This window comes from Strix uralensis, chromosome 15 (assembly GCF_047716275.1).
Source record: "Strix uralensis isolate ZFMK-TIS-50842 chromosome 15, bStrUra1, whole genome shotgun sequence".
Lineage (NCBI taxonomy): Eukaryota > Metazoa > Chordata > Aves > Strigiformes > Strigidae > Strix > Strix uralensis.
In genome coordinates this window covers 5,698,317-5,712,823 of record NC_133986.1, presented here as the reverse complement: position 1 = coordinate 5,712,823, position 14,507 = coordinate 5,698,317, and positions in this window count along the sequence as shown.

The following is a 14,507-nucleotide window of genomic DNA, read 5'->3' as shown; positions in this document are numbered from 1 at the left end:
AGGGTTAGGATTAGGAGTTAGGGTTAGCGTTAGGAGTTAGGGTTAGCGTTTAGGGTTAGGGTTTAGGGTTACGGTTACGGTTAGGGGCATAGGGTTAGGTTTAGGCTTATGGTTAGGTTTTGAGGGTCAGGTGTAGGGTTAGGGTTAGGGGTTAGGGTTAACGGGAGGTTACGGTTAGGGTTAGGAGTTAGGGTTAGCGTTTAGAGTTAGGGTTATCGTTTAGGGTTAGGGTTTAGGGTTACGGTTACGGTTAGGGGCATAGGGTTAGGTTTAGCCTTATGGTTAGGTTTTGAGGGTTCGGTGTAGGGTTAGGGGTTAGGGTTAAGGGGGGGTTACGGTTAGGGTTAGGGTTAGGAGTTAGGGTTAGCGTTAGGAGTTAGGGTTAGCGTTTAGGGTTAGGGTTTAGGGTTAGGGTTACGGTTAGGGGCATAGGGTTAGGTCTAGGGTTATGGTTTGTTTTTAAGGGTTATATCTAGGGTTAGGTTTAGGGGTTGGGCTTAAGGGGGGGTTAGGGTTAGGGTTAGGAGTTAGGGTTAGCGTTAGGAGTTAGGGTTAGCGTTTAGGCTTAGGGTTTAGGGTTACGGTTACGGTTAGGGACATAGGGTTAGGTTTAGGCTTATGGTTAGGTTTTGAGGGTTAGGTGTAGGGGTAGGGTTAGGGGTTAGGGTTAACGGGGGGTTACGGTTAGGGTTAGGGTTAGGAGTTAGGGTTAGCGTTAGGAGTTAGGGTTAGCGTTTAGGCTTAGGGTTTAGGGTTACGGTTACGGTTAGGGGCATAGGGTTAGGTTTAGGCTTATGGTTAGGTTTTGAGGGTCAGGTGTAGGGTTAGGGTTAGGGGTTAGGGTTAACGGGGGGTTACGGTTAGGGTTAGGAGTTAGGGTTAGCGTTTAGAGTTAGGGTTAGCGTTTAGGGTTAGGGTTTAGGGTTACGGTTACGGTTAGGGGCATAGGGTTAGGTTTAGGCTTATGGTTAGGTTTTGAGGGTTAGGTGTAGGGGTAGGGTTAGGGGTTAGGGTTAACGGGGGGTTACGGTTAGGGTTAGGGTTAGGAGTTAGGGTTAGCGTTTAGAGTTAGGGTTAGCGTTTAGGGTTAGGGTTTAGGGTTACGGTTACGGTTAGGGGCATAGGGTTAGGTTTAGCCTTATGGTTAGGTTTTGAGGGTTCGGTGTAGGGTTAGGGGTTAGGGTTAAGGGGGGGTTACGGTTAGGGTTAGGAGTTAGGGTTAGCGTTAGGAGTTAGGGTTAGCGTTTAGGGTTAGGGTTTAGGGTTAGGGTTACGGTTATGGGCATAGGGTTAGGTCTAGGGTTATGGTTTGTTTTTAAGGGTTATATCTAGGGTTAGGTTTAGGGGTTGGGCTTAAGGGGGGGTTAGGGTTAGGGTTAGGAGTTAGGGTTAGCGTTAGGAGTTAGGGTTAGCGTTTAGGCTTAGGATTTAGGGTTACGGTTACGGTTAGGGGCATAGGGTTAGGTTTAGGCTTATGGTTAGGTTTTGAGGGTTAGGTGTAGGGGTAGGGTTAGGGGTTAGGGTTAAGGGGGGGTTACGGTTAGGGTTAGGGTTAGGAGTTAGGGTTAGCGTTTAGAGTTAGGGTTAGCGTTCAGGGTTAGGGTTTAGGGTTACGGTTACGGTTAGGGGCATAGGGTTAGGTTTAGCCTTATGGTTAGGTTTTGAGGGTTAGCTGTAGGGTTAGGGGTTAGGGTTAAGGGGGGGTTACGGTTAGGGTTAGGGTTAGGAGTTAGGGTTAGCGTTAGGAGTTAGGGTTAGCGTTTAGGGTTAGGGTTTAGGGTTACGGTTACGGTTAGGGACATAGGGTTAGGTTTAGCCTTATGGTTAGGTTTTGAGGGTTTGGTGTAGGGTTAGGGGTTAGGGTTAAGGGGGGGTTACGGTTAGGGTTAGGAGTTAGGGTTAGCGTTAGGAGTTAGGGTTAGCGTTTAGGGTTAGGGTTTAGGGTTAGGGTTATGGTTAGGGGCATAGGGTTAGGTCTAGGGTTATGGTTTGTTTTTAAGGGTTATATCTAGGGTTAGGTTTAGGGGTTGGGCTTAAGGGGGGGTTAGGGTTAGGGTTAGGAGTTAGGGTTAGCGTTAGGAGTTAGGGTTAGCGTTTAGGCTTAGGGTTTAGGGTTACGGTTACGGTTAGGGACATAGGGTTAGGTTTAGGCTTATGGTTAGTTTTTGAGGGTTAGGTGTAGGGGTAGGGTTAGGGGTTAGGGTTAAGGGGGGGTTACGGTTAGGGTTAGGGTTAGGAGTTAGGGTTAGCGTTAGGAGTTAGGGTTAGCGTTTAGGGTTAGGGTTAGCGTTTAGGGTTAGGGTTTAGGGTTACGGTTACGGTTAGGGGCATAGGGTTAGGTTTAGCCTTATGGTTAGGTTTTGAGGGTTCGGTGTAGGGTTAGGGGTTAGGGTTAAGGGGGGGTTACGGTTAGGGTTAGGGTTAGGAGTTAGGGTTAGCGTTAGGAGTTAGGGTTAGCGTTTAGGGTTAGGGTTTAGGGTTAGGGTTACGGTTAGGGGCATAGGGTTAGGTCTAGGGTTATGGTTTGTTTTTAAGGGTTACATCTAGGGTTAGGTTTAGGGGTTGGGCTTAAGGGGGGGTTAGGGTTAGGAGTTAGGGTTAGCGTTAGGAGTTAGGGTTAGCGTTTAGGCTTAGGGTTTAGGGTTACGGTTACGGTTAGGGACATAGGGTTAGGTTTAGGCTTATGGTTAGGTTTTGAGGGTTAGGTGTAGGGTTAGGGGTTAGGGTTAACGGGGGGTTACGGTTAGGGTTAGGGTTAGGAGTTAGGGTTAGCGTTAGGAGTTAGGGTTAGCGTTTAGGCTTAGGGTTTAGGGTTACGGTTACGGTTAGGGGCATAGGGTTAGGTTTAGGCTTATGGTTAGGTTTTGAGGGTCAGGTGTAGGGTTAGGGTTAGGGGTTAGGGTTAACGGGGGGTTACGGTTAGGGTTAGGAGTTAGGGTTAGCGTTTAGAGTTAGGGTTAGCGTTTAGGGTTAGGGTTTAGGGTTACGGTTACGGTTAGGGGCATAGGGTTAGGTTTAGGCTTATGGTTAGGTTTTGAGGGTCAGGTGTAGGGTTAGGGTTAGGGGTTAGTGTTATACGGGGGGTTACGGTTAGGGTTAGGGTTAGGAGTTAGGGTTAGCGTTTAGAGTTAGGGTTAGCGTTTAGGCTTAGGGTTTAGGGTTACGGTTACGGTTAGGGGCATAGGGTTAGGTTTAGCCTTATGGTTAGGTTTTGATGGTTCGGTGTAGGGTTAGGGGTTAGGGTTAAGGGGGGGTTAGGGTTAGGAGTTAGGGTTAGCGTTAGGAGTTAGGGTTAGCGTTTAGGGTTAGGGTTTAGGGTTAGGGTTACGGTTAGGGGCATAGGGTTAGGTCTAGGGTTATGGTTTGTTTTTAAGGGTTATATCTAGGGTTAGGTTTAGGGGTTGGGCTTAAGGGGGGGTTAGGGTTAGGGTTAGGAGTTAGGGTTAGCGTTAGGAGTTAGGGTTAGCGTTTAGGCTTAGGGTTTAGGGTTACGGTTACGGTTAGGGACATAGGGTTAGGTTTAGGCTTATGGTTAGGTTTTGAGGGTTAGGTGTAGGGGTAGGGTTAGGGGTTAGGGTTAAGGGGGGGTTAGGGTTAGGATTAGGAGTTAGGGTTAGCATTAGGAGTTAGGGTTAGCGTTTAGGGTTAGGGTTTAGGGTTACGGTTACGGTTAGGGGCATAGGGTTAGGTTTAGGCTTATGGTTAGGTTTTGAGGGTCAGGTGTAGGGTTAGGGTTAGGGGTTAGGGTTAACGGGGGGTTACGGTTAGGGTTAGGGTTAGGAGTTAGGGTTAGCGTTTAGAGTTAGGGTTAGCGTTTAGGGTTAGGGTTTAGGGTTACGGTTACGGTTAGGGGCATAGGGTTAGGTTTAGCCTTATGGTTAGGTTTTGAGGGTTCGGTGTAGGGTTAGGGGTTAGGGTTAAGGGGGGGTTACGGTTAGGGTTAGGAGTTAGGGTTAGCGTTAGGAGTTAGGGTTAGCGTTTAGGGTTAGGGTTTAGGGTTAGGGTTACGGTTAGGGGCATAGGGTTAGGTCTAGGGTTATGGTTTGTTTTTAAGGGTTATATCTAGGGTTAGGTTTAGGGGTTGGGCTTAAGGGGGGGTTAGGGTTAGGGTTAGGAGTTAGGGTTAGCGTTAGGAGTTAGGGTTAGCGTTTAGGCTTAGGGTTTAGGGTTACGGTTACGGTTAGGGACATAGGGTTAGGTTTAGGCTTATGGTTAGGTTTTGAGGGTTAGGTGTAGGGTTAGGGGTTAGGGTTAACGGGGGGTTAGGGTTAGGGTTAGGAGTTAGGGTTAGCGTTAGGAGTTAGGGTTAGCGTTTAGGCTTAGGGTTTAGGGTTACGGTTACGGTTAGGGGCATAGGGTTAGGTTTAGGCTTATGGTTAGGTTTTGAGGGTCAGGTGTAGGGTTAGGGTTAGGGGTTAGGGTTAACGGGGGGTTACGGTTAGGGTTAGGGTTAGGAGTTAGGGTTAGCGTTAGGAGTTAGGGTTAGCGTTTAGGCTTAGGGTTTAAGGTTACGGTTACGGTTAGGGGCATAGGGTTAGGTTTAGCCTTATGGTTAGGTTTTGAGGGTTCGGTGTAGGGTTAGGGGTTAGGGTTAAGGGGGGGTTACGGTTAGGGTTAGGGTTAGGAGTTAGGGTTAGCGTTAGGAGTTAGGGTTAGCGTTTAGGGTTAGGTTTTAGGGTTAGGGTTACGGTTACGGGCATAGGGTTAGGTCTAGGGTTATGGTTTGTTTTTAAGGGTTATATCTAGGGTTAGGTTTAGGGGTTGGGCTTAAGGGGGGGTTAGGGTTAGGGTTAGCGTTAGGAGTTAGGGTTAGCGTTTAGGCTTAGGGTTTAGGGTTACGGTTACGGTTAGGGACATAGGGTTAGGTTTAGCCTTATGGTTAGGTTTTGAGGGTCAGGTGTAGGGTTAGGGTTAGGGGTTAGGGTTAACGGGGGGTTACGGTTAGGGTTAGGGTTAGGAGTTAGGGTTAGCGTTTAGAGTTAGGGTTAGCGTTTAGGGTTAGGGTTTAGGGTTACGGTTACGGTTAGGGGCATAGGGTTAGGTTTAGCCTTATGGTTAGGTTTTGAGGGTTCGGTGTAGGGTTAGGGGTTAGGGTTAAGGGGGGGTTACGGTTAGGGTTAGGGTTAGGAGTTAGGGTTAGCGTTAGGAGTTAGGGTTAGCGTTTAGGGTTAGGTTTTAGGGTTAGGGTTACGGTTACGGGCATAAGGTTAGGTCTAGGGTTATGGTTTGTTTTTAAGGGTTATATCTAGGGTTAGGTTTAGGGGTTGGGCTTAAGGGGGGGTTAGGGTTAGGGTTAGGAGTTAGGGTTAGCGTTAGGAGTTAGGGTTAGCGTTTAGGCTTAGGGTTTAGGGTTACGGTTACGGTTAGGGACATAGGGTTAGGTTTAGGCTTATGGTTAGGTTTTGAGGGTCAGGTGTAGGGTTAGGGTTAGGGGTTAGGGTTAACGGGGGGTTACGGTTAGGGTTAGGGTTAGGAGTTAGGGTTAGCGTTTAGAGTTAGGGTTAGCGTTTAGGGTTAGGGTTTAGGGTTACGGTTACGGTTAGGGGCATAGGGTTAGGTTTAGCCTTATGGTTAGGTTTTGAGGGTTCGGTGTAGGGTTAGGGGTTAGGGTTAAGGGGGGGTTACGGTTAGGGTTAGGGTTAGGAGTTAGGGTTAGCGTTAGGAGTTAGGGTTAGCGTTTAGGGTTAGGGTTTAGGGTTAGGGTTATGGTTATGGGCATAGGGTTAGGTCTAGGGTTATGGTTTGTTTTTAAGGGTTATATCTAGGGTTAGGTTTAGGGGTTGGGCTTAAGGGGGGGTTAGGGTTAGGGTTAGGAGTTAGGGTTAGCGTTAGGAGTTAGGGTTAGCGTTTAGGCTTAGGGTTTAGGGTTACGGTTACGGTTAGGGACATAGGGTTAGGTTTAGGCTTATGGTTAGGTTTTGAGAGTTAGGTGTAGGGGTAGGGTTAGGGGTTAGGGTTAAGGGGGGGTTACGGTTAGGGTTAGGGTTAGGAGTTAGGGTTAGCGTTCAGGGTTAGGGTTTAGGGTTACGGTTACGGTTAGGGGCATAGGGTTAGGTTTAGCCTTATGGTTAGGTTTTGAGGGTTAGCTGTAGGGTTAGGGGTTAGGGTTAAGGGGGGTTACGGTTAGGGTTAGGGTTAGGAGTTAGGGTTAGCGTTTAGGGTTAGGGTTTAGGGTTACGGTTATGGTTAGGGGCATAGGGTTAGGTTTAGGCTTATGGTTAGGTTTTGAGGGTCAGGTGTAGGGTTAGGGTTAGGGGTTAGTGTTAACGGGGGGTTACGGTTAGGGTTAGGGTTAGGAGTTAGGGTTAGCGTTTAGAGTTAGGGTTAGCGTTTAGGGTTAGGGTTTAGGGTTACGGTTACGGTTAGGGGCATAGGGCTAGGTTTAGGCTTATGGTTAGGTTTTGAGGGTCAGGTGTAGGGTTAGGGTTAGGGGTTAGTGTTAACGGGGGGTTACGGTTAGGGTTAGGGTTAGGAGTTAGGGTTAGCGTTTAGAGTTAGGGTTAGCGTTTAGGCTTAGGGTTTAGGGTTACGGTTACGGTTAGGGACATAGGGTTAGGTTTAGCCTTATGGTTAGGTTTTGAGGGTTCGGTGTAGGGTTAGGGGTTAGGGTTAAGGGGGGGTTACGGTTAGGGTTAGGATTTAGGGTTAGCGTTAGGAGTTAGGGTTAGCGTTTAGGGTTAGGGTTTAGGGTTAGGGTTACGGTTAGGGGCATAGGGTTAGGTCTAGGGTTATGGTTTGTTTTTAAGGGTTATATCTAGGGTTAGGTTTAGGGGTTGGGCTTAAGGGGGGGTTAGGGTTAGGGTTAGGAGTTAGGGTTAGCGTTAGGAGTTAGGGTTAGCGTTTAGGCTTAGGGTTTAGGGTTACGGTTACGGTTAGGGACATAGGGTTAGGTTTAGGCTTATGGTTAGGTTTTGAGGGTCAGGTGTAGGGTTAGGGGTTAGGGTTAACGGGGGGTTACGGTTAGGGTTAGGGTTAGGAGTTAGGGTTAGCGTTTAGAGTTAGGGTTAGCGTTCAGGGTTAGGGTTTAGGGTTACGGTTACGGTTAGGGGCATAGGGTTAGGTTTAGCCTTATGGTTAGGTTTTGAGGGTTAGCTGTAGGGTTAGGGGTTAGGGTTAAGGGGGGGTTACGGTTAGGGTTAGCGTTAGGAGTTAGGGTTAGCGTTAGGAGTTAGGGTTAGCGTTTAGGGTTAGGGTTTAGGGTTACGGTTACGGTTAGGGGCATAGGGTTAGGTTTAGGGTTATGGTTTGTTTTTAAGGGTTATATCTAGGGTTAGGTTTAGGGGTTGGGCTTAAGGGGGGGTTAGGGTTAGGGTTAGGAGTTAGGGTTAGCGTTAGGAGTTAGGGTTAGCGTTTAGGCTTAGGGTTTAGGGTTACGGTGACGGTTAGGGGCATAGGGTTAGGTTTAGGCTTATGGTTAGGTTTTGAGGGTCAGGTGTAGTGTTAGGGTTAGGGGTTAGGGTTAAGGGGGGGTTACGGTTAGGGTTAGGGTTAGGAGTTAGGGTTAGCGTTTAGAGTTAGGGTTAGCGTTTAGGCTTAGGGTTTAGGGTTACGGTTACGGTTAGGGGCATAGGGTTAGGTTTAGCCTTATGGTTAGGTTTTGAGGGTTCGGTGTAGGGTTAGGGGTTAGGGTTAAGGGGGGGTTACGGTTAGGGTTAGGGTTAGGAGTTAGGGTTAGCGTTAGGAGTTAGGGTTAGCGTTTAGGGTTAGGGTTTAGGGTTAGGGTTACGGTTAGGGGCATAGGGTTAGGTCTAGGGTTATGGTTTGTTTTTAAGGGTTATATCTAGGGTTAGGTTTAGGGGTTGGGCTTAAGGGGGGGTTAGGGTTAGGTTTAGCGTTAGGAGTTAGGGTTAGCGTTTAGGCTTAGGGTTTAGGGTTACGGTTACGGTTAGGGACATAGGGTTAGGTTTAGGCTTATGGTTAGGTTTTGAGGGTCAGGTGTAGGGTTAGGGTTAGGGGTTAGGGTTAACGGGGGGTTACGGTTAGGGTTAGGGTTAGGAGTTAGGGTTAGCTTTTAGAGTTAGGGTTAGCGTTTAGGGTTAGGGTTTAGGGTTACGGTTACGGTTAGGGGCATAGGGTTAGGTTTAGCCTTATGGTTAGGTTTTGAGGGTTCGGTGTAGGGTTAGGGGTTAGGGTTAAGGGGGGGTTACGGTTAGGGTTAGGGTTAGGACTTAGGGTTAGCGTTAGGAGTTAGGGTTAGCGTTTAGGGTTAGGTTTTAGGGTTAGGGTTACGGTTAGGGGCATAGGGTTAGGTCTAGGGTTATGGTTTGTTTTTAAGGGTTATATCTAGGGTTAGGTTTAGGGGTTGGGCTTAAGGGGGGGTTAGGGTTAGGGTTAGGAGTTAGGGTTAGCGTTAGGAGTTAGGGTTAGCGTTTAGGCTTAGGGTTTAGGGTTACGGTTACGGTTAGGGACATAGGGTTAGGTTTAGGCTTATGGTTAGGTTTTGAGGGTCAGGTGTAGGGTTAGGGTTAGGGGTTAGGGTTAAGGGGGGGTTACGGTTAGGGTTAGGGTTAGGAGTTAGGGTTAGCGTTTAGAGTTAGGGTTAGCGTTTAGGGTTAGGGTTTAGGGTTACGGTTACGGTTAGGGGCATAGGGTTAGGTTTAGCCTTATGGTTAGGTTTTGAGGGTTCGGTGTAGGGTTAGGGGTTAGGGTTAAGGGGGGGTTACGGTTAGGGTTAGGGTTAGGAGTTAGGGTTAGCGTTAGGAGTTAGGGTTAGCGTTTAGGGTTAGGGTTTAGGGTTAGGGTTATGGTTATGGGCATAGGGTTAGGTCTAGGGTTATGGTTTGTTTTTAAGGGTTATATCTAGGGTTAGGTTTAGGGGTTGGGCTTAAGGGGGGGTTAGGGTTAGGGTTAGGAATTAGGGTTAGCGTTAGGAGTTAGGGTTAGCGTTTAGGCTTAGGGTTTAGGGTTACGGTTACGGTTAGGGACATAGGGTTAGGTTTAGGCTTATGGTTAGGTTTTGAGGGTTAGGTGTAGGGGTAGGGTTAGGGGTTAGGGTTAAGGGGGGGTTACGGTTAGGGTTAGGGTTAGGAGTTAGGGTTAGCGTTTAGAGTTAGGGTTAGCGTTCAGGGTTAGGGTTTAGGGTTACGGTTACGGTTGGGGGCATAGGGTTAGGTTTAGCCTTATGGTTAGGTTTTGAGGGTTAGCTGTAGGGTTAGGGGTTAGGGTTAAGGGGGGTTACGGTTAGGGTTAGCGTTAGGAGTTAGGGTTAGCGTTAGGAGTTAGGGTTAGTGTTTAGGGTTAGGGTTTAGGGTTACGGTTATGGTTAGGGGCATAGGGTTAGGTTTAGGCTTATGGTTAGGTTTTGAGGGTCAGGTGTAGGGTTAGGGTTAGGGGTTAGTGTTAACGGGGGGTTACGGTTAGGGTTAGGGTTAGGAGTTAGGGTTAGCGTTTAGAGTTAGGGTTAGCGTTTAGGGTTAGGGTTTAGGGTTACGGTGACGGTTAGGGGCATAGGGTTAGGTTTAGGCTTATGGTTAGGTTTTGAGGGTCAGGTGTAGGGTTAGGGTTAGGGGTTAGTGTTAACGGGGGGTTACGGTTAGGGTTAGGGTTAGGAGTTAGGGTTAGCGTTTAGAGTTAGGGTTAGCGTTTAGGCTTAGGGTTTAGGGTTACGGTTACGGTTAGGGACATAGGGTTAGGTTTAGCCTTATGGTTAGGTTTTGAGGGTTCGGTGTAGGGTTAGGGGTTAGGGTTAACGGGGGGTTACGGTTAGGGTTAGGGTTAGGAGTTAGGGTTAGCGTTTAGAGTTAGGGTTAGCGTTTAGGGTTAGGGTTTAGGGTTACGGTTACGGTTAGGGGCATAGGGTTAGGTTTAGCCTTATGGTTAGGTTTTGAGGGTTCGGTGTAGGGTTAGGGGTTAGGGTTAAGGGGGGGTTACGGTTAGGGTTAGGGTTAGGAGTTAGGGTTAGCGTTAGGAGTTAGGGTTAGCGTTTAGGGTTAGGGTTTAGGGTTAGGGTTATGGTTATGGGCATAGGGTTAAGTCTAGGGTTATGGTTTGTTTTTAAGGGTTATATCTAGGGTTAGGTTTAGGGGTTGGGCTTAAGGGGGGGTTAGGGTTAGGGTTAGGAGTTAGGGTTAGCGTTAGGAGTTAGGGTTAGCGTTTAGGCTTAGGGTTTAGGGTTACGGTTACGGTTAGGGACATAGGGTTAGGTTTAGGCTTATGGTTAGGTTTTAAGAGTTAGGTGTAGGGGTAGGGTTAGGGGTTAGGGTTAAGGGGGGGTTACGGTTAGGGTTAGGAGTTAGGGTTAGCGTTTAGAGTTAGGGTTAGCGTTCAGGGTTAGGGTTTAGGGTTACGGTTACGGTTAGGGGCATAGGGTTAGGTTTAGCCTTATGGTTAGGTTTTGAGGGTTAGCTGTAGGGTTAGGGGTTAGGGTTAAGGGGGGTTACGGTTAGGGTTAGCGTTAGGAGTTAGGGTTAGCGTTAGGAGTTAGGGTTAGCGTTTAGGGTTAGGGTTTAGGGTTACGGTTATGGTTAGGGGCATAGGGTTAGGTTTAGGCTTATGGTTAGGTTTTGAGGGTCAGGTGTAGGGTTAGGGTTAGGGGTTAGTGTTAACGGGGGGTTACGGTTAGGGTTAGGGTTAGGAGTTAGGGTTAGCGTTTAGAGTTAGGGTTAGCGTTTAGGGTTAGGGTTTAGGGTTACGGTTACGGTTAGGGGCATAGGGTTAGGTTTAGGCTTATGGTTAGGTTTTGAGGGTCAGGTGTAGGGTTAGGGTTAGGGGTTAGTGTTAACGGGGGGTTACGGTTAGGGTTAGGGTTAGGAGTTAGGGTTAGCGTTTAGAGTTAGGGTTAGCGTTTAGGCTTAGGGTTTAGGGTTACGGTTACGGTTAGGGACATAGGGTTAGGTTTAGCCTTATGGTTAGGTTTTGAGGGTTCGGTGTAGGGTTAGGGGTTAGGGTTAAGGGGGGGTTACGGTTAGGGTTAGGATTTAGGGTTAGCGTTAGGAGTTAGGGTTAGCGTTTAGGGTTAGGGTTTAGGGTTAGGGTTACGGTTAGGGGCATAGGGTTAGGTCTAGGGTTATGGTTTGTTTTTAAGGGTTATATCTAGGGTTAGGTTTAGGGGTTGGGCTTAAGGGGGGGTTAGGGTTAGGGTTAGGAGTTAGGGTTAGCGTTAGGAGTTAGGGTTAGCGTTTAGGCTTAGGGTTTAGGGTTACGGTTACGGTTAGGGACATAGGGTTAGGTTTAGGCTTATGGTTAGGTTTTGAGGGTCAGGTGTAGGGTTAGGGTTAGGGGTTAGGGTTAACGGGGGGTTACGGTTAGGGTTAGGGTTAGGAGTTAGGGTTAGCGTTTAGAGTTAGGGTTAGCGTTCAGGGTTAGGGTTTAGGGTTACGGTTACGGTTAGGGGCATAGGGTTAGGTTTAGCCTTATGGTTAGGTTTTGAGGGTTCGGTGTAGGGTTAGGGGTTAGGGTTAAGGGGGGGTTACGGTTAGGGTTAGCGTTAGGAGTTAGGGTTAGCGTTAGGAGTTAGGGTTAGCGTTTAGGGTTAGGGTTTAGGGTTACGGTTACGGTTAGGGGCATAGGGTTAGGTTTAGGGTTATGGTTTGTTTTTAAGGGTTATATCTAGGGTTAGGTTTAGGGGTTGGGCTTAAGGGGGGGTTAGGGTTAGGGTTAGGAGTTAGGGTTAGCGTTAGGAGTTAGGGTTAGCGTTTAGGGTTAGGGTTTAGGGTTACGGTGACGGTTAGGGGCATAGGGTTAGGTTTAGGCTTATGGTTAGGTTTTGAGGGTCAGGTGTAGGGTTAGGGTTAGGGGTTAGGGTTAACGGGGGGTTACGGTTAGGGTTAGGGTTAGGAGTTAGGGTTAGCGTTTAGAGTTAGGGTTAGCGTTTAGGGTTAGGGTTTAGGGTTACGGTTACGGTTAGGGGCATAGGGTTAGGTTTAGCCTTATGGTTAGGTTTTGAGGGTTCGGTGTAGGGTTAGGGGTTAGGGTTAAGGGGGGGTTACGGTTAGGGTTAGGGTTAGGAGTTAGGGTTAGCGTTAGGAGTTAGGGTTAGCGTTTAGGGTTAGGGTTTAGGGTTAGGGTTATGGTTATGGGCATAGGGTTAGGTCTAGGGTTATGGTTTGTTTTTAAGGGTTATATCTAGGGTTAGGTTTAGGGGTTGGGCTTAAGGGGGGGTTAGGGTTAGGGTTAGGAATTAGGGTTAGCGTTAGGAGTTAGGGTTAGCGTTTAGGCTTAGGGTTTAGGGTTACGGTTACGGTTAGGGACATAGGGTTAGGTTTAGGCTTATGGTTAGGTTTTGAGGGTTAGGTGTAGGGGTAGGGTTAGGGGTTAGGGTTAAGGGGGGGTTACGGTTAGGGTTAGGAGTTAGGGTTAGCGTTTAGAGTTAGGGTTAGCGTTCAGGGTTAGGGTTTAGGGTTACGGTTACGGTTGGGGGCATAGGGTTAGGTTTAGCCTTATGGTTAGGTTTTGAGGGTTAGCTGTAGGGTTAGGGGTTAGGGTTAAGGGGGGTTACGGTTAGGGTTAGCGTTAGGAGTTAGGGTTAGCGTTAGGAGTTAGGGTTAGTGTTTAGGGTTAGGGTTTAGGGTTACGGTTATGGTTAGGGGCATAGGGTTAGGTTTAGGCTTATGGTTAGGTTTTGAGGGTCAGGTGTAGGGTTAGGGTTAGGGGTTAGTGTTAACGGGGGGTTACGGTTAGGGTTAGGGTTAGGAGTTAGGGTTAGCGTTTAGAGTTAGGGTTAGCGTTTAGGGTTAGGGTTTAGGGTTACGGTGACGGTTAGGGGCATAGGGTTAGGTTTAGGCTTATGGTTAGGTTTTGAGGGTCAGGTGTAGGGTTAGGGTTAGGGGTTAGGGTTAACGGGGGGTTACGGTTAGGGTTAGGAGTTAGGGTTAGCGTTTAGAGTTAGGGTTAGCGTTTAGGGTTAGGGTTTAGGGTTACGGTTACAGTTAGGGGCATAGGGTTAGGTTTAGGCTTATGGTTAGGTTTTGAGGGTCAGGTGTAGGGTTAGGGTTAGGGGTTAGTGTTAACGGGGGGTTACGGTTAGGGTTAGGGTTAGGAGTTAGGGTTAGCGTTTAGAGTTAGGGTTAGCGTTTAGGCTTAGGCTTTAGGGTTATGGTTACGGTTAGGGACATAGGGTTAGGTTTAGCCTTATGGTTAGGTTTTGAGGGTTCGGTGTAGGGTTAGGGGTTAGTGTTAAGGGGGTTTACGGTTAGGGTTAGGGTTAGGATTTAGGGTTAGCGTTAGGAGTTAGGGTTAGCGTTTAGGGTTAGGGTTTAGGGTTAGGGTTACGGTTAGGGGCATAGGGTTAGGTCTAGGGTTATGGTTTGTTTTTAAGGGTTATATCTAGGGTTAGGTTTAGGGGTTGGGCTTAAGGGGGCGTTAGGGTTAGGGTTAGGAGTTAGGGTTAGCGTTAGGAGTTAGGGTTAGCGTTTAGGCTTAGGGTTTAGGGTTACGGTTACGGTTAGGGATATAGGGTTAGGTTTAGGCTTATGGTTAGGTTTTGAGGGTCAGGTGTAGGGTTAGGGTTAGGGGTTAGGGTTAATGGGGGGTTACGGTTAGGGTTAGGGTTAGGAGTTAGGGTTAGCGTTTAGAGTTAGGGTTAGCGTTTAGGGTTAGGGTTTAGGGTTACGGTTACGGTTAGGGGCATAGGGTTAGGTTTAGGCTTATGGTTAGGTTTTGAGGGTCAGGTGTAGGGTTAGGGTTAGGGGTTAGGGTTAACGGGGGGTTACGGTTAGGGTTAGGGTTAGGAGTTAGGGTTAGCGTTAGGAGTTAGGGTTAGCGTTTAGGCTTAGGGTTTAGGGTTACGGTTACGGTTAGGGACATAGGGTTAGGTTTAGGCTTATGGTTAGGTTTTGAGTGTTAGGTGTAGGGGTAGGGTTAGGGGTTAGGGTTAAGGGGGGGTTACGGTTAGGGTTAGGGTTAGGAGTTAGGGTTAGCGTTTAGAGTTAGGGTTAGCGTTTAGGGTTAGGGTTTAGGGTTACGGTTACGGTTAGGGGCATAGGGTTAGGTTTAGCCTTATGGTTAGGTTTTGAGGGTTAGCTGTAGGGTTAGGGGTTAGGGTTAAGGGGGGGTTACGGTTAGGGTTAGCGTTAGGAGTTAGGGTTAGTGTTAGGAGTTAGGGTTAGCGTTTAGGCTTAGGGTTTAGGGTTACGGTTACGGTTAGGGGCATAGGGTTAGGTTTAGGCTTATGGTTAGGTTTTGAGGGTCAGGTGTAGGGTTAGGGTTAGGGGTTAGTGTTAACGGGGGGTTACGGTTAGGGTTAGGGTTAGGAGTTAGGGTTAGCGTTTAGAGTTAGGGTTAGCGTTTAGGGTTAGGGTTTAGGGTTACGGTTACGGTTAGGGACATAGGGTTAGGTTTAGCCTTATGGTTAGGTTTTGAGGGTTCGGTGTAGGGTTAGGGGTTAGGGTTAAGGGGGGGTTACGGTTAGGGTTAGGGTTAGGAGTTAGGGTTAGCGTTAGGAGTTAGGGTTAGCGTTTAGGGTTAGGGGCATAGGGTTAGGGTTACGGTTAGGGGCATAGGGTTAGGTCTAGGGTTATGGTTTGTTTTTAAGGGTTATATCTAGGGTTAGGTTTAGGGGTTGGGCTTAA